The sequence below is a fragment of the Ctenocephalides felis genome, unplaced genomic scaffold (assembly GCF_003426905.1).
Source record: "Ctenocephalides felis isolate EL2017-DRISC unplaced genomic scaffold, ASM342690v1 CF-g0.4_SCAFFOLD_01492, whole genome shotgun sequence".
Taxonomy (NCBI): Eukaryota; Metazoa; Arthropoda; class Insecta; order Siphonaptera; family Pulicidae; genus Ctenocephalides; species Ctenocephalides felis.
Genome location: NW_020537646.1, coordinates 52,155,983 through 52,171,734, shown reverse-complemented (window position 1 = coordinate 52,171,734; position 15,752 = coordinate 52,155,983). Strand labels below are relative to the sequence as shown.

Sequence of the window (15,752 nt, the reverse complement as noted above, 5' to 3'; positions counted from 1 at the left end):
ACAGGATAGCTCAAATATTTTTTTAGATTTAAAAGTAATTCCGACAACCTCATCCTCACTGATTGGCATAAAAAATGAACCTGGTCTAGTAGATACATACATTATTTTTCTTTTCATTCACGTTCAATAAAAATTGAACCATCATTTTCTTAATTGACAGAGCCATTCAGTGATGAAACATTTTGGGAATAAAAATTAAATTCAATTCGTTCAGTTGTTTGTGAAAATTCTTACCCTTTACATTTAACAAACAATGTAATTAAAAACAGGTTAAATATTCTAAAGAATAAGTTTTTTAATATTCAGTCTGATAATTATAGCAATGTTGATGTTTCAAAAAGATCTCTTCTGACTAATTCAGATCCGTCTTTTACAAAAAAATACAAAGGAGTTTTTTCTTTGACATATTTAAGTAGTTTCTCACTTTTCCTAAAAAATTGTTTTCAAATTAATGTTTTTTGTTAGTTTTTAATTTTGACAACACTTTTAACTCGCTTTTCACTTCCTTGAAGTCTAAAACTCCTTCTGGGCGTATTACTGATATTGTTTACAAAATGAATTGTAATGATTGTAATTATTGTTATATTGGCGAAAGTGCGCAGTATATCTACAAGAGAATGAACCAACACATGTGTAATTCTAAAAATTCGAATCAGTAAAAGACAATGTTTTCAGAACATGTCATTGAATTAATTCATTCAATACCAAAAATACATAAGGAAAAGAATGGTGACTTAAAAAAATTTGCTGAATCTGTATTTATCTTTTTAAACCCCCTTTGCGTTAATAAACGAAATTCTGCTCTGTTAGTAAAAAATATTTTTTTAAATCTTTGACTCTTGTGTTTTTCAATTAGTCTTTTTGATCCCATATCTCATATTTTTAAATTTATTTAAAAATTTAACTATCCTTTAAACTCCTCCTACAACATCTTTCGTAAACCCTCGATTTTTCATCAGGTGCGCTCGGTTCATTGCTCATAACGTATACTACAAAAATCTTAATTTAACTTTAGAATAAATAATTTTTTTCTTTATTTATTGTTTTATTATCTATTATGTGATTTAAAACTTTTGTTATTGTTTTTCCTGGTGTGGTATAAATCAATTATTTCTTGACATTTCATTCTTTAATCTTTAATATATGTTAACGCCTTGCTCAACCCTGGTCTAATTATATATTTTATTACCTTCATACAGGATGGCAATAATAAATCCTCATCCCTTATTATATAATTTAGAACTATTAAATAATCCCTCTCATTGTCATGCATTCTGTCCCTAAAAATATCATTATACCATTAATCAATTTTTCTATAAATTCTAATCACCTGTCCCTAAATATATCATCCTGCAATTAATCTATATTTCTAAGAAACTCGGATTACTTGTACCCAGTTTTAATTCTACATATCATGCAATCACCGACCAATACCTGATCGATTGATGAATGTAACAGCCACTGATTGGATCCAAAATTGTAAGGGAATGTCGCTCAAATCCACAAAATGAACCAATCAGAAAAATATATAAAATTGTGAAATCATTATAATTTAGTATTAACTCAAATATCATCTAGCTAACAGCAGTCTTAAATCAATACTCAACTAAGCAACAAGTCTTAAATCAACGCTCAAAGGAGTAATATCTAAATCTCATCTAATAAACATATCATCTATAAGTCTATAAATCGTTACATTTAAATATACAACAATTAAACATTTATTTATCATCTTTTATTTTTTATTATTTTCAATCGGTCTGATATAGCCACAAACTAAATATATCTGGTCCTTCGACAATATAAATAAAGTGCGAGTGTTTTAACAGAGTTCGGCAGCATCTTGGTGGATCACGAACTTCTAACACATTTTTGCAATCTATCTTTTAACACATTTTTGGTCAATTCGAACCGAATGGTCAAACAGTAAACAATATATTTTAAATCTAATTTCTTTGTAAAAATCGTTTTGGATACTGTAAAAATATAAAAAAGTGCTGGATAATAACAAACAACCGTGTTGAAATGTATAAATAAATAGTTCAATATTTATTGTTCTTTTATTTCGACGATTGGCTGCAAATTAACACTGAAGAACATGTCTCAACGTCAAACAAAAAAAATCTAAATTTTATATCTTATATATAAAATTCTTCTGTAATGGTATATGAAAGGATGCTCCGCCTAAACGATCTGAAGTTATAAATCTTTCTGAAGTTTGTTAAGGAAATGTTTTAGGGTTTTTTGAACTATAGAAAGATTGTAGAAATAAATGGAAAACTTACAAAGAAACACTTATCATTGAAACTTGAGGTTGAAAATATATGAAGCAGTGTTTGGCATTGAAAACAAATGAAGACTGTCATCTGCCAAATATTTACTTATGAGCTAAGACAATATTAAAATATAATACATTCATGATTATGAATAAGCAAAACGTAATGCCTACATTAATACTGCCAAAAAGCAGCTGAGATTAAAAAAATTAAAATAATATAAGATACGTACAGTCAACATGGCAGTATATCTTTGACAGATGAACTATCTGCGCATGAGTCTGACGGTTGCGAACTGTCAAAGATTGCACATAAAACATACCCTATATCATTCAATTTGTCTTTATTATTTTCAAATTCAAATTCATTTATTCAAAAAATTATTTAGAAGCTTCATTGTGTCAAAAATTCATATGTTTGGCACTGGATACGGAATATTTACTCAAGCCAATGCAGCGTTTTGGTCTGAATTTTTTTACTGTGATTCAATTTGTATGAAATTTTGGAATTAGGTTCATCTTACTCTCAAGTTCAAAAATGAAATCAATTTAGACTCCTTTGCCCCTTCCCAGGGGATGACATCCCTTCTCAGTGGTGTTTTTTTTTTTAATAATGTCGGATATCGATAAAAGAACTAATTATAAGAGAAATAATGTAATGGATGTTTTAAAAAAAAATATTTATTTTTTACTTGATGTTACGTTCTCCAAGAAGTTAATCATACATTTCAACATCTTTAATATATTGTTTTCAATTGCAAACAATGATATGCTGTTTTTTACATTTTTTCTATTTATTTCTACAATATTACTATAGTTTTGTAATTCCCCACATCTAGAAAATTTCCCTGGACAAACTCTGAAAAGATTTATTAAAATCCAAATAACCGTTTAGGAGAAGTATCAATTCATACATCATTAAAAAAGAATTTAATACATAAGGTATATATATATATATATATATATATATATATATATATATAACCTCGATTATCCGGACCTCGGTTATACGGATTCGCGATTATCCGGACATAATCACGTCGGAACTTGCATATTACGCCCGCGCCGCTGTTTTGCTGCCCCGCGCGGCATTATCGCTTTATGTAGTTCATTTGCAATTTTACTAGTGTGTTCTGACGTGCATATATACATTTTTAAAGGGTGTTGTTATCCTTTAAAGATAGAACAAATATTATAGAATCAATAAAAAAGGCGAAAGCGGCCGTAAATTAGCTGATAGGTATGGTGTAGGTACATCCACTATAAGCGATATTAAAAAGAATGCCGATTCAATTTTGTCGTACACTTGCAAGTTAGATAGTAAAGAGGGGAGTGAAAATCGGAAAATGATGAACAGACCGAAAAATTAACTCTTAGAAGAAGCTCTATATTGTTGGTTTTTACTAAAACGATCAACAAATTATTTGTATGCAACTTTTCTTCTTCATTGATACTTTACGTACCACCTGAATATTTTACCTCATGATTAATATAATATGTATAATGTAATCTAATTGTGAGAAAATATGTAAGTGTTAATTTTCTAATAAACATCGTTTTTTGTTGATATCTATGTATGTATTTGTTATTTTTGATAAACATAACATTATTCTTTATCATTTGGATTATCCGGATTTTCGATTACCCGGATGCCTATCGACAACAATTAGTCCCTATAATCGAGGTTCTACTATATATATATGTATATATATATATAGTAGAATAGTATATATATATATATATATATATATATATATATAGTGTAATAGACATATCTGATTTATAGATAATCATATCAGAATTATACAAAAATAGTTGCCGAACCAAGATAATTAATGCCTTATGTAATTACTTTCACGGTGTCTTATCATTAGTATGACTTTGTTTTCGTCATACTTATTGTAAACTGTTTTCTTTAATCTTTTTATGTATACTCCGAATGAGTTTTCTTTCAAGATGAATTCCAAGATAGTTGATGCTCTGATTCCTTGGAATTTCTTTATTGTTTAAATTATAATTTTTCACGCTTTGACAGTGTTGAGCTTTTACTGTAAAAGTAATGTGACTTGATTCGGTTTCATTTATTTTTTCTGTTTTCGGTATGTTCAGCCACATTTTGAGTTAGAGATATATTGTTGTGCTATTTCTGTTGTGATTTCATGAACCTCCATGACAATTATATTGTAAGTAAATTTTGTGATAGTTATGTTATCATTTATGGGAATATCATTTCTGTATAGTATATATAATGCATAAAAACGGAAGATGCAGTTTTGGTATTTCTGATATATATAATATGTGCATAACATGCCGCGTCTGAGAATATATTGGTGTGTTGATACAAAGTGTTTAATTTTATAAAAAATATTAGGATTACATTTAAAATTATTCTAAAATTGCAGTGTCCGATTGGTTTAAATAAAATGGGAAGATTTCAACCTATTTATTCACTATAAAATGTATGAAAGCTATTGAAAATGAATATAAGTGCTGCTAGATATCAGTTTAGCGCGAGTTAGTAATAACTCCCAGAAAACAGTTAAATAAACATCACAATTTTTGAAGAATATTTTCTTCATTCTGACATATTTTGGAAATTCTGAACTTTTTTTCAAAGCAATCGTACTGCTTGAACTGCATAGAGACGAAATGTCAAAGCGCGTAAGTGCCGCGCCGCCGTCTAACGGATAAGCATTGGTACGGAAGCCATAGAAATGTAAAAAAAAAATATACTTATTGTTAAAATCTCTATAAAATATCAAATATCTGATAATTTGATGTGCATATGTCTAATGATCATTTTTAACCGCCAAATGGCATGTTTTTACTTTTTTCATTAGATCTACGAAACCGCTAGATCTGCCTTGCCAAAAATTCGATCAGTTCTTCATCTTGTCAATACAACAAAAATGTTTTTTGAATTACTAAAATTGGACGCTCCGTTCTCTTAAAAACTGAGTTACCGTTTTTGGCACGTATCTTCAAAACGGCTAGACCTGCCTATGCCAAAAACTAATCAGCACGTGTTCTTATTAATAGGAATCGAATGTTTTTTGAATAATGGAAATCGGTTGAAACGTGTTCCCAAAATCGCCGACGAAAATTTACATCCGCACACACACACATACATCCATTTTTTTTAAGATATGCTAAAATGTTCAGAACATCTGAAACGTAAAGAAATATAAAAATTTTCATTTTCGATTTTTTTGCGTTAATAATTTTTAATCAATAAACTTACGTTTAGTACAAATGTTTAATTTGTTTTATTATTTTCAAGGAACAGAGTAAAATATTCTTCTGATTCGTCATTTTTCATTAAATCAAACTTTGTACTTCGATGTAACTTTAAAATGTTTATTTATCTATGCCGATTTCCTCATTGATATCGGTACGCATACCATAGACAAGTAAGCATAAAATGACGCATACAACGTTGACGCCGGTACGCATACAACGATAGATCTCTATTCACATACACGACGACTAATCCCAATCGACCTGTATAAAAATATCATCGAGAGCGAATGACGAATCATTGGCACTCAACTATTATCTTATCGACTCTCATCTGCCGTAACTCACTTCCGTGGCATTTGTACGGATTTACACCCTAGTCACACCTAAAAAGTTTTACTTCAATAAACGGGCATGTTTATAATAAGTAACATTAATGGATATGTGTTTCCGATGTCCTACACAACTAGATCTTTCAATTACACAAAATTCTATTTTGTACATTTTAACATTCCAAAAGCAATAGATAATATTTTTTATTTAATTGTATGAATGCTTTTTATTAACTTCCCGAAGGAGAAGTTTATGTTTTCATCAAAAAACCCGATTCGCTAATTTTATGTTTTCTCGACGTTTCAAGCCATTCTGAATCGAATGAGACCAAATTTGGAAAAAGTATGTGTGTGTGTGTGTGTGTGTGTGTGTGTGTGTGTGTGTGTGTATGTGAACAGATTTTTTGCCGTAAATCGACGTTTTCTCGAAAACGGCTGGACCGATTTCAAAAATTTAAAAGCCATTCGATGTATCTCGACGAGAACTATTGTTTGTCAGTTTTGTGCGACGATCGGCCAAGCCGTTTCTTCATAAATGGCAGAAAAGTGAAAAATTTTTCGTCTACGTTTTAGCCCGCAATTCTGAATCGATTTTGAAAATTCAAAAACCGTTCGAAAGATATTGGTTGGGAATCGTGCTGATTAGTTTTTGGTAGAGATCGGCCGGGCCGTTTTCTTGTAATAAAGTTTTTAAAAAAAAAATTTCGGCGATTTTTATGATTATTTTTTGACGATAGATACCATAGTCTTCTAGATCATACTAAAATATTATGGCCCTACGACAACTGGTTCAGCTTTAAAAATTCGTCAAAGTTTGCAAAAATCAGTATGGTCTTTTTGGCATTTGTCAAAATTAGACTTTTGATCGACGTTTTCTCAAAAACGCCTGAACCGATTTTAGAAATTTAAAAGCCATTTGATGTATTTCGGTGAGGACTATCGTTTGTCAGTTTTGTGCAACGATCTGCCAAGCCGTTTCTTTGTAATTTGAAAAAAACTTTTCGTCCACATTTAAGCTCATCCTACCGAACGATTTTAAAAAATCAAAAACTGTTCGAAAGATATTAGTTGGGAATGGTACTGATTAATTTTAGGTGAAAATCTACCGAGCCGTTTTCTTGTAATTAACTGTTGAAAAAAAGTGTTAAATTTTCGTCGACATTTAAGCTCATCCTACCGAACCGATTTTAAAATATCAAAAACTGTTCGAAAGATATTAGTTGGGAATGGTACTGATTAGTTTTAGGTGAAAATCTACCGAGCCGTTTTCTTGTAATTAACTGTTGAAAAAAAGTGTTAAATTTTCGTCGACATTTAAGCTCATCCTACCGAACCGATTTTAAAATATCAAAAACTGTTCGAAAGATATTAGTTGGGAATGGTACTGATTAATTTTAGGTGAAAATCTACCGAGCCGTTTTCTTGTAATTAACTGTTGAAAAAAAGTGTTAAATTTTCGTCGACATTTAAGCTCATCCTACCGAACCGATTTTAAAATATCAAAAACTGTTCGAAAGATATTAGTTGGGAATGGTACTGATTAATTTTAGGTGAAAATCTACCGAGCCGTTTTCTTGTAATTAACTGTTGAAAAAAAGTGTTAAATTTTCGTCGACATTTAAGCTCATCCTACCGAACCGATTTCAAAAAATCAAAAATTGTTCGAAAGATATTAGTTGGGAATGGCACTGATTAATTTTAGGTGAAAATCTACCGAGCCGTTTTCTTGTAATTAACTGTTGAAAAAAAGTGTTAAATTTTCGTCGACATTTAAGCTCATCCTACCGAACCGATTTTGAAATATCAAAAACTGTTCGAAAGATATTAGTTGGGAATGATACTGATTAATTTTAGGTGAAAATCTACCGAGTCGTTTTCTTGTAATTAACTGTTGAAAAAAAAATTTAAGCCGATTTTCATGGAAATTTTTTTGGCGATATACATCATGGTCTTATAGAACTTACTGTAATATTACGGCCTAACGACAAGTAGTTTAATTTTAAAAATTCGTCAAAGTTTGCTAAAATTATTATCGTTTTTTTAAAAAGTAGGATTAATGAAGTATATTATTTACACATTTTTTTTTGATTAAGTCGATTATCTACAAATTTCGGGAAGTTCATGTAACTTGCCTCAAGGCTAAATACCAAACCAACTAGTTTAATTGTTGTATTGCCCTAAAAGTATATCTCTAAAATAATTTTTAAGAATGACCAAAGGCTTCTATAAGCTGTTGTGATGATATACTTGACTAAATACATCCGTTTTTTTATAGTTTCTCAAACAGTTATCGCATGAATTCTTTAATTATTACAATTTCTCTTACGCCCAGAATCGTCGACGAAAATTTGCATCCGCACGCACGCACACATCAATTTTTTCTAAGGTATGCCAAAATGTTCAGAGACCTTTGAGACGTGAAGATAATTAGAAAAAATATTTTCGATTTTATGTAACCTACCCTAAGTTAAGTTAAAAAATGAAAATATAATAATAACCAGCCAAATAACATTTGGCGGACAACATACAATAAAACAACACAAAGTCAACAATCGATTGTATCATGATTGTATGATACCCGCGAAACTCGACAAACACATTATAAAAATACATCTCATGAAAATATGAAAGTGAGTTTGAATTCAATAAAGATATAAAATTGCGTTTAGATTATATTTCTATATTATATTATATATATATATATATATATATATATATATATATATATATATATATATATATATATAAAATATAGGAAAATTCAGAACTATAGCCTTTATTTTCGATAGATTGAGAAGCTCGCGCAAAATCGAACAAGCAATTTGTATTTTGTTCACGTTTCTTTCTCAATGTTTTCGAATACATAATATGGCATATAAGAAACTTATATAAATTTTTATATAGGGCTTATTATAAGCTATTAAATAATATTGTTTGATTTGAACAATTCATTGAGACGCAATATAGGCGGCAATTCAAAGTGTAATATATTTGTAATTTGCCACCTGGTCCTTTTTATCTCATGGGTGGGATAAAAAGGAATACTCAATGGCACAAAAATCCACTATTTTATTTTTAATTGTAAATAGGTTTTGTAGAATGATACCGCTTAATTATTAGGTTGAACAACATAATTATAAACTATAATGTACATATATATTTTTATATCAAATTTTGCTTGGTAGTTATTTCGGTTTAATTAATCATAATCAGACTCATTGTTTCTTGAAATACAATTAAGATACAGACAAACTATGATAGAAATACATATTTCATAGGCATATATTTTACAACATCACTATGTTGTACACAACCTACGTATAGAACTTCGTCAATAGAATTAATTATAAATAAAATAATTAAAAATAAATAAAGTTAAAATAACTATTAGTTTAAATTATCTTCTGTCAAATTCTCTTTCTCATTTTACTTTTTTATTTACCACTTTATTATCGTTAACACCTTTGATTTAGAGGATTCTTTTTGGCCCAATAAAAAACTAAAATAAAGAAAAATATGGTGTAGGTAGCAAATGTGATCATTTATGATCAAAATTGTTGAACTTAACCAATTCATATACTCGAATTAATAACTATCAAAAAAATATTAAAAATGATTTAATTTTGAAAAGGGTTGAAATATAATTTCTAAGTAATTTATTATATACAACCAAATAAATAACGAAACACTTGCATCACTAAAGCATATAAAACAATATTTGGAATCTTCGGTCAAATGATATAGCGTTTATTATATCGAGAAAGTAATATGTCAATTTCATTGACGAGAATTGAGATCAAGTAAATTTCATTGATGTGAATTGCCATTACTTGGATAATCAGAAGAAATATACGAGTAGATACTATCACTGGCATTCTGGTGTTTGATAATTGTAAAGAAAAATTTTATATTAATAAACTGAAACTATTATTTCATAATCTTAAGTGGTTTATACTAAAAATATTTAAAATTCACACTACTACGTATGACAAAAACAAGATAAACTGGTGGGGCATGGCATCAGGCCTTAAGGCAAATTGCTGGAACTTCCCGTACCTTAATGAAATATTGTAGGAATATTAAATGTTTTCAAATAGATTATTATAAATAATGTTACATTAATTATTCTCATTCTATAAAAAGTAAACCAAAAAAACTTAATCAGATTTAAAATGAAGAAGTCATAGTAATCGTAAAAAATCGAAAATTAAAATTGATGCATAGCTTTATGTTTCAAAGGTTTCTGAACATTTTGGCATACCTTAGAAAAAATGGATGTATGTGTGTGTCGGTATGTATGTTCGTATACAATTTTTCGTCCATGATTTCGGACGCATGGATCAACCGATTTGAATTATTCGAAAAGCATTCGATTTAAACTGAGGGAAAGATGTGCTGATTAGTTTTTGGCAAAGACAGGTCCAGCCGTTTTGAAGATACGCGGCAAAGAGTGCCAAAAATGGTAATTCAGTTCTTGAGGTAACGGAGCGTCCGTTTTGAATAATTCAAAACATTAAATTTGTATTAACTAATCGAAGAACTGTTTAAATTTTTAGAAAGGCAGGTCTAGCGGTTATAAAGTCTCAATAAAAAAAATAAAAAATGCCATCTGGCGGTTAGAAATGATCATTAGAAATATTCACATCTAGTAGTGTATGGCATCGTGCCTTAAAGCAAATTGCTAAAACTTCCCGTACTGTAACGAAATGTTCGAGAAATATTAAATGTTTTCAAATAGATTATTATAAATACTGCAACATCGTCTAATATTTATAAGAATTATATAAACTGAATCACAAAGTCAAAAATATTCATTTAAAGTATATAAGTGAGCTTTGAAATTAAAATCTGAATTATTTCCGACATACAAAAAAAAATTGAAAAAAAATGGATTTTTTTTTCCAAAAGCAATCGTTTTGCCAACCAAGCAGAAAGTTTTTTGAATCATTCAATTCGGATTATTATTTCTCTCAAAAACTGCCATTTTTTGTACAATTAGCTCTGTATCTTCGAAATGGCTGGGCCTGCCTTTGCCAAAAAATAATAACCACAATTTTCATTTTTGATTTTCGGCCCATTACTATAACTACCCTACGGGAAGTTAATAATTATCAGATATTTTATAGAGATTTAATAGTGTGTACATATTTTGTGCCAATTTTTTGGGTTCCCTACGAATATTTAATTTTAAAGTTTATTCATATGGTTCAAATAAATGTCCTCGACATTTTCGACAGTATGGAATAATAGATTTGAATGATTCAAAAAACATTTGGTTCGTATCTATCGCGAGGAGTTTATACAACAAGCGCGTCTAGCCGTTTCGGAGGTATGGAGCACAAAGGGTTGTAAAAATAGTCATGAGTTTTTGAGAGAACGGATCATTAGATTAGATTAATTCAAAAAACATTTTGCTTGTATAAACGGTGTGATATAAATGTTTTTCAGAACATTTCGTAAACTTGAAAATTTTGAAAAAAATCCAAATTTTCACAAAAAAATTAATTCAAATTTTCGATTTTTTTCATTTTCAAAAGAAAATCTAAATTTTGAAAAACTTAAAAAAATATATCAGTCAAAAAAAATCGATTTCTTACAAAAATTTTTGAATATTTCAAAATTTTCAAAAAAATCGTATATTTTCAAAAATTTCCAAATTCTCGCAAATAAGAAAAAATCGATTTTTTTCAAAAATGCCAAGAAGTTTCGAACTTTTAAAAAATTTTCAAAATTTAATTACAAAGTATCATAAAAATCAAATTAAAAAAAAATTGAACGAATTTTTTGTAAACATACACATAAGTTGTTTGTAGAATACGCTCGTCGCCCAATTTAATAAGCACTTATAAATTTTCAGATGTATTTGTAATAAATAATCGGTTTGAAAATATTTAAAACAATTGTAATTAATTATTAGTGATTATTTTCATTCCTCGAATGTTTAATTACGGTACGGAAAGTTTCAGCAATTTGCTTTGAGGCACAATGTCATGCCCACTAGTTTAATAATAAAATTACATGCACCTAATTTCAGATTGCGCGAAATATTATGATAAAAAATCCTAGATATATGAAAAATATACCTGTACTCCGTATCTCAGTTAATTAATTGATAGCCTTCGCCAAGTAAAATTGTGACACTAATAAAACTGAATGAATTAGAAGACTTCGAATAAAACCGGTTGGTTGTTCACTCCAGTTTCGGTTGTACTTAAATGTTACTTCATTCGAGTTGAGAGCCCAGAACTAAGTAGGTCTTGTACCGACAACTGTACACGCGGAACTGAGCCACACCAATGTTCTGCGCTTGTGATAGTCGCTCTAAAACAAATCCGGTGTCACCGTATTCTCAAACAACGCTTCTGAAGTGATATATACATGAACATAAAATATTCATAATGAAATATTTCCAAGTTCAATGCCAAATTATTCAATAATAGAAACTTATTACATTAAATTAATCATTTTATGCTAATAAAAAATGCAATAGTCTATTCATTTGAGATATATTAACAAATTAAGGTAATCATAATGTCTTAAATTATTTATTTTTTTATATATTTTAATTTTCAAATTTAAAATTTAATATTAGAAATTGATTAATATACATAAATGTTTTGAGATTTTACAAAAATAATAATAATTAAGCTTAGATGAATTAACCAGCCTTAACTAATAATAGATTTAATTAGTTTTTTAACAGTTGAAATTAACTTTAAATAGCGTGATAAGTAAATAAAAATTAATATTTTATGTAAAATTTATTTAAATCTTTTACGCGCAAAACTTAAAATTGAGCATCATACCAAATGATATAAAATGTTATTCAAGTAAAAGCATAACGGTATTTTTATCAACTAGTGGAGTTAGTGAGCACAAACTAATTCGACATGATAATGAAATAGCAACATTGAAATAAAATATTTCGTAATAATTTTTGGTTGATTATAATAACTATAATTTAACTAGTTTAAAGTAGCATTTTGATTTACGGCTAATTGTAAGATGCATAAATGCCCCGAAATTCGTAATAACTAACTTAATCAACCAAAATTAAGATTTAGAGATGTATGTAACTTCCAGTTGTTTATTTCGAAAATAATGTTTTCTCTTTCACTTAAATCTAAACCTTGCGATTTCCAATTGATATCTATTAAACACACATCAATTATCTGTATTTATTATATTAATTTTAGCGCACAGACACGTGCTTGTATATCCTAAACTGTAGTCTATTATTCCAAATTTATTTAATTTATATAATTCAATTTTTGTAAGACTATTTAGTGCATGAACTTTATCGCCATGTTAAATTTCATTAAAAACGGCAAAACTTTTTTAAGAAACTTAATAAATTTGCATCTGCTATAAGAAACTACTGGCACGATTACATATATTATATACGTAGTTCTTGATATTATTTAATAATTTAAAATAATAGTAACATTTTTTACACAACTAGAGAAATTTTGTAGACTTGTTCATTTACTTTTTTGCTTATTCCAAAGCCATTTCTGATGGCTTGCCCGATCTTCTCGCAGACCTAATAGCGGTTCCTTGTTGTGTTTATTCCAATGCCTTTTGAATTTTTGAAAATCAAATTTTAAATTGTTACATCACAGCGACTTTAGACACAAATTTTCATATCATATCATATTTTTTAACTTCCCGTAGGCTAAGTTATATTTATTTATTTATTTATTTATTTTTATTGGCTTCTGAATTACATCTAGCCACTTACAGTCTAATATAAATCATTACTACTCTAAATAATATAAAATGTATACTTATAAGCTTGTCTACACATATTTCTATAACTTAATTTTACACTCCGATATAAAATTAATTAAAAATTTATATATTTCTGTATTAGATAATAATGTCACTAAATTAAATGGTTTCCTAATATTTTTGTTTCTGTAGATCTTATTAATTAAATTTACACGTTGATTGTAGTATATGATGTATTCAAGAATAAGGTGTTGCGAAGTCCCAACTGCTTCTCCACAGACACATATATTTGATGGTGCCAGCTTTAATCGATACATGTAGGCAGGAAAGTTACCATGATTAAACCTTTAGTGTGATTTAGGCTAAGTTATAGTCATCGCAAAAAAATCGAAAATGGAAATTTCAAAGGTTTCTGAACATTTTGCCATACCTTAAAAAAATGTATGTATGTGTGTGTGTGTTTGTATCTTGAAACTTCAAAAAAAACAAATTTGAAGAACTGATTAAATTTTTAGGAAGGAAGGGCTAGCCGTTTCAGAGGCGGACGGAGGATCATTAAAAGACAACATTTTTGTATGTTTATATGAAAAGAAATAAAGAATACTTATTAGAGTGGTGTTCGAATGAAGGATCTTATCTTTTATTTTTGAGAACTATATAAACTGAATTGCAAAACTAAAATTATGTATACAAGTGGTGGCGGGATTAGCTCATGAGTAGCGTTTTTAGGCGTTGAATTGAATAGAAAGTAATAAAGACGTAAGAAGATAGAAGATACAATAATATATAATAAAGAAAAAAAAAGGAGAATGAAGTTACGTTGAAGAATACATAGAATAGGATAGAAAAAAAGAAGAATGAAGTTACGTTGAAGAATGCATAGAATAAGATAGAATATAAAATTTAAAAAGAATATATGAAAAAATTGAAATTTTGTTGTAAAAAAAAAGCCTTCCCTAAAACTAATCGTTTCTTCACAAGCAAAATGTTTATTGAATCGTTCGAATCGGTTGGTTTGTTCTCTTTGTCTTCACCAAAAACTAATCAGCACGCCTTCTCATCGTTACAAATTGAATGTTTTTTGAATTATTAAAATCGGATGCCCTGTTCTCTCAAAAACTTAATTTCCGTTTTCTGCACTCTTCCATTTATCGAAATCGGCTACCCAAAACCTAATTAGCGCTAAACCACATAAGTAGAATTTTTTTTATTTATCATTCAATAGACAATCAGAATACATTGTTTATATAAGCCTAGGTCAAGGATGAGCCGGAGGTTTGTCTGCGTCCCGCCAAGCATTTCTCAACTACAGATTATTTTTTTAGATATTTTATCAAACACGGCTGTAAAGGCTAATTTTGTTACCAGCCAAATACTGGTAAAGCAGAAATAGCATTTTCTGATAAAATAAATATTAATTTAACAATATTGCAAGAACTTGTCGCGAAGTTTAAATCATCGTGAATTTAAAAACTTCTTGACATTTTAGAGCGTGAATATGACGATGTGCTTTTCAATACGAAAGTACGTTAGCTCAATAGTGATGCAATGCTTAAAGGAGTATATGACCCAAATGGCAAACTACAATTGTTTTTGGATATGTAGTACTTTTATCAATTTGGTAATAAAGAATAATATCTTTTGTAGTATCTTGTTTTTCACATTTTATTTTCAGAAAAAGAAAATGTGAATAAATTTTAATTGTGATTCCAAATGGTCAAAGCTAACAAAACAGCTGTTTTAATGTAAATGTTTACTTCGCCATTTACCATGCAAAATTATACAGATTTAGGAAATTTATTTTTTCAGTAAACATCGCATTTTTTTATAAATCTTATGTCAGCCCTGAGAAATTTTCGCTTTTGCAAAAAAAAACTCAAATCAAATTATGATAAATTGTTTTTTTGGAAATACGTATGTGTGAGAACAACTACACAGGTCCACAAAAGAAAAGTCGCTGGATAATAATTCATTCATTCAGAAAGATTATGCCAGTTTTTAAATGTTTTTCCATATTTTGTGTTCCAATTTTGACTATAGATTTATATTCAGCGGAAATAGTACATTGAAAATACATCGGAAACCATACACACCCGATCCAAACAACTTTTTTTTGTGGACCTGTGTTAATTTCAACTATGAAATTCATAAAAAACTACCACCTATCAAAACTGAGT

General features: G+C 28.8%; 1 protein-coding gene across 1 annotated transcript in view; it reads right to left on the bottom strand.

The window, feature by feature from the left end:
• The window catches only part of LOC113371376 (carboxypeptidase D), a gene marked incomplete in the record, with an annotated part of 130,049 nt that extends 117,933 nt beyond the window's left edge, over positions 1 to 12,116 (bottom strand). Inside the window, 1 exon segment of the mRNA XM_026612003.1 lies at positions 11,928 to 12,116.
• Between the last annotated feature and the right edge of the window lie 3,636 nt (positions 12,117 to 15,752).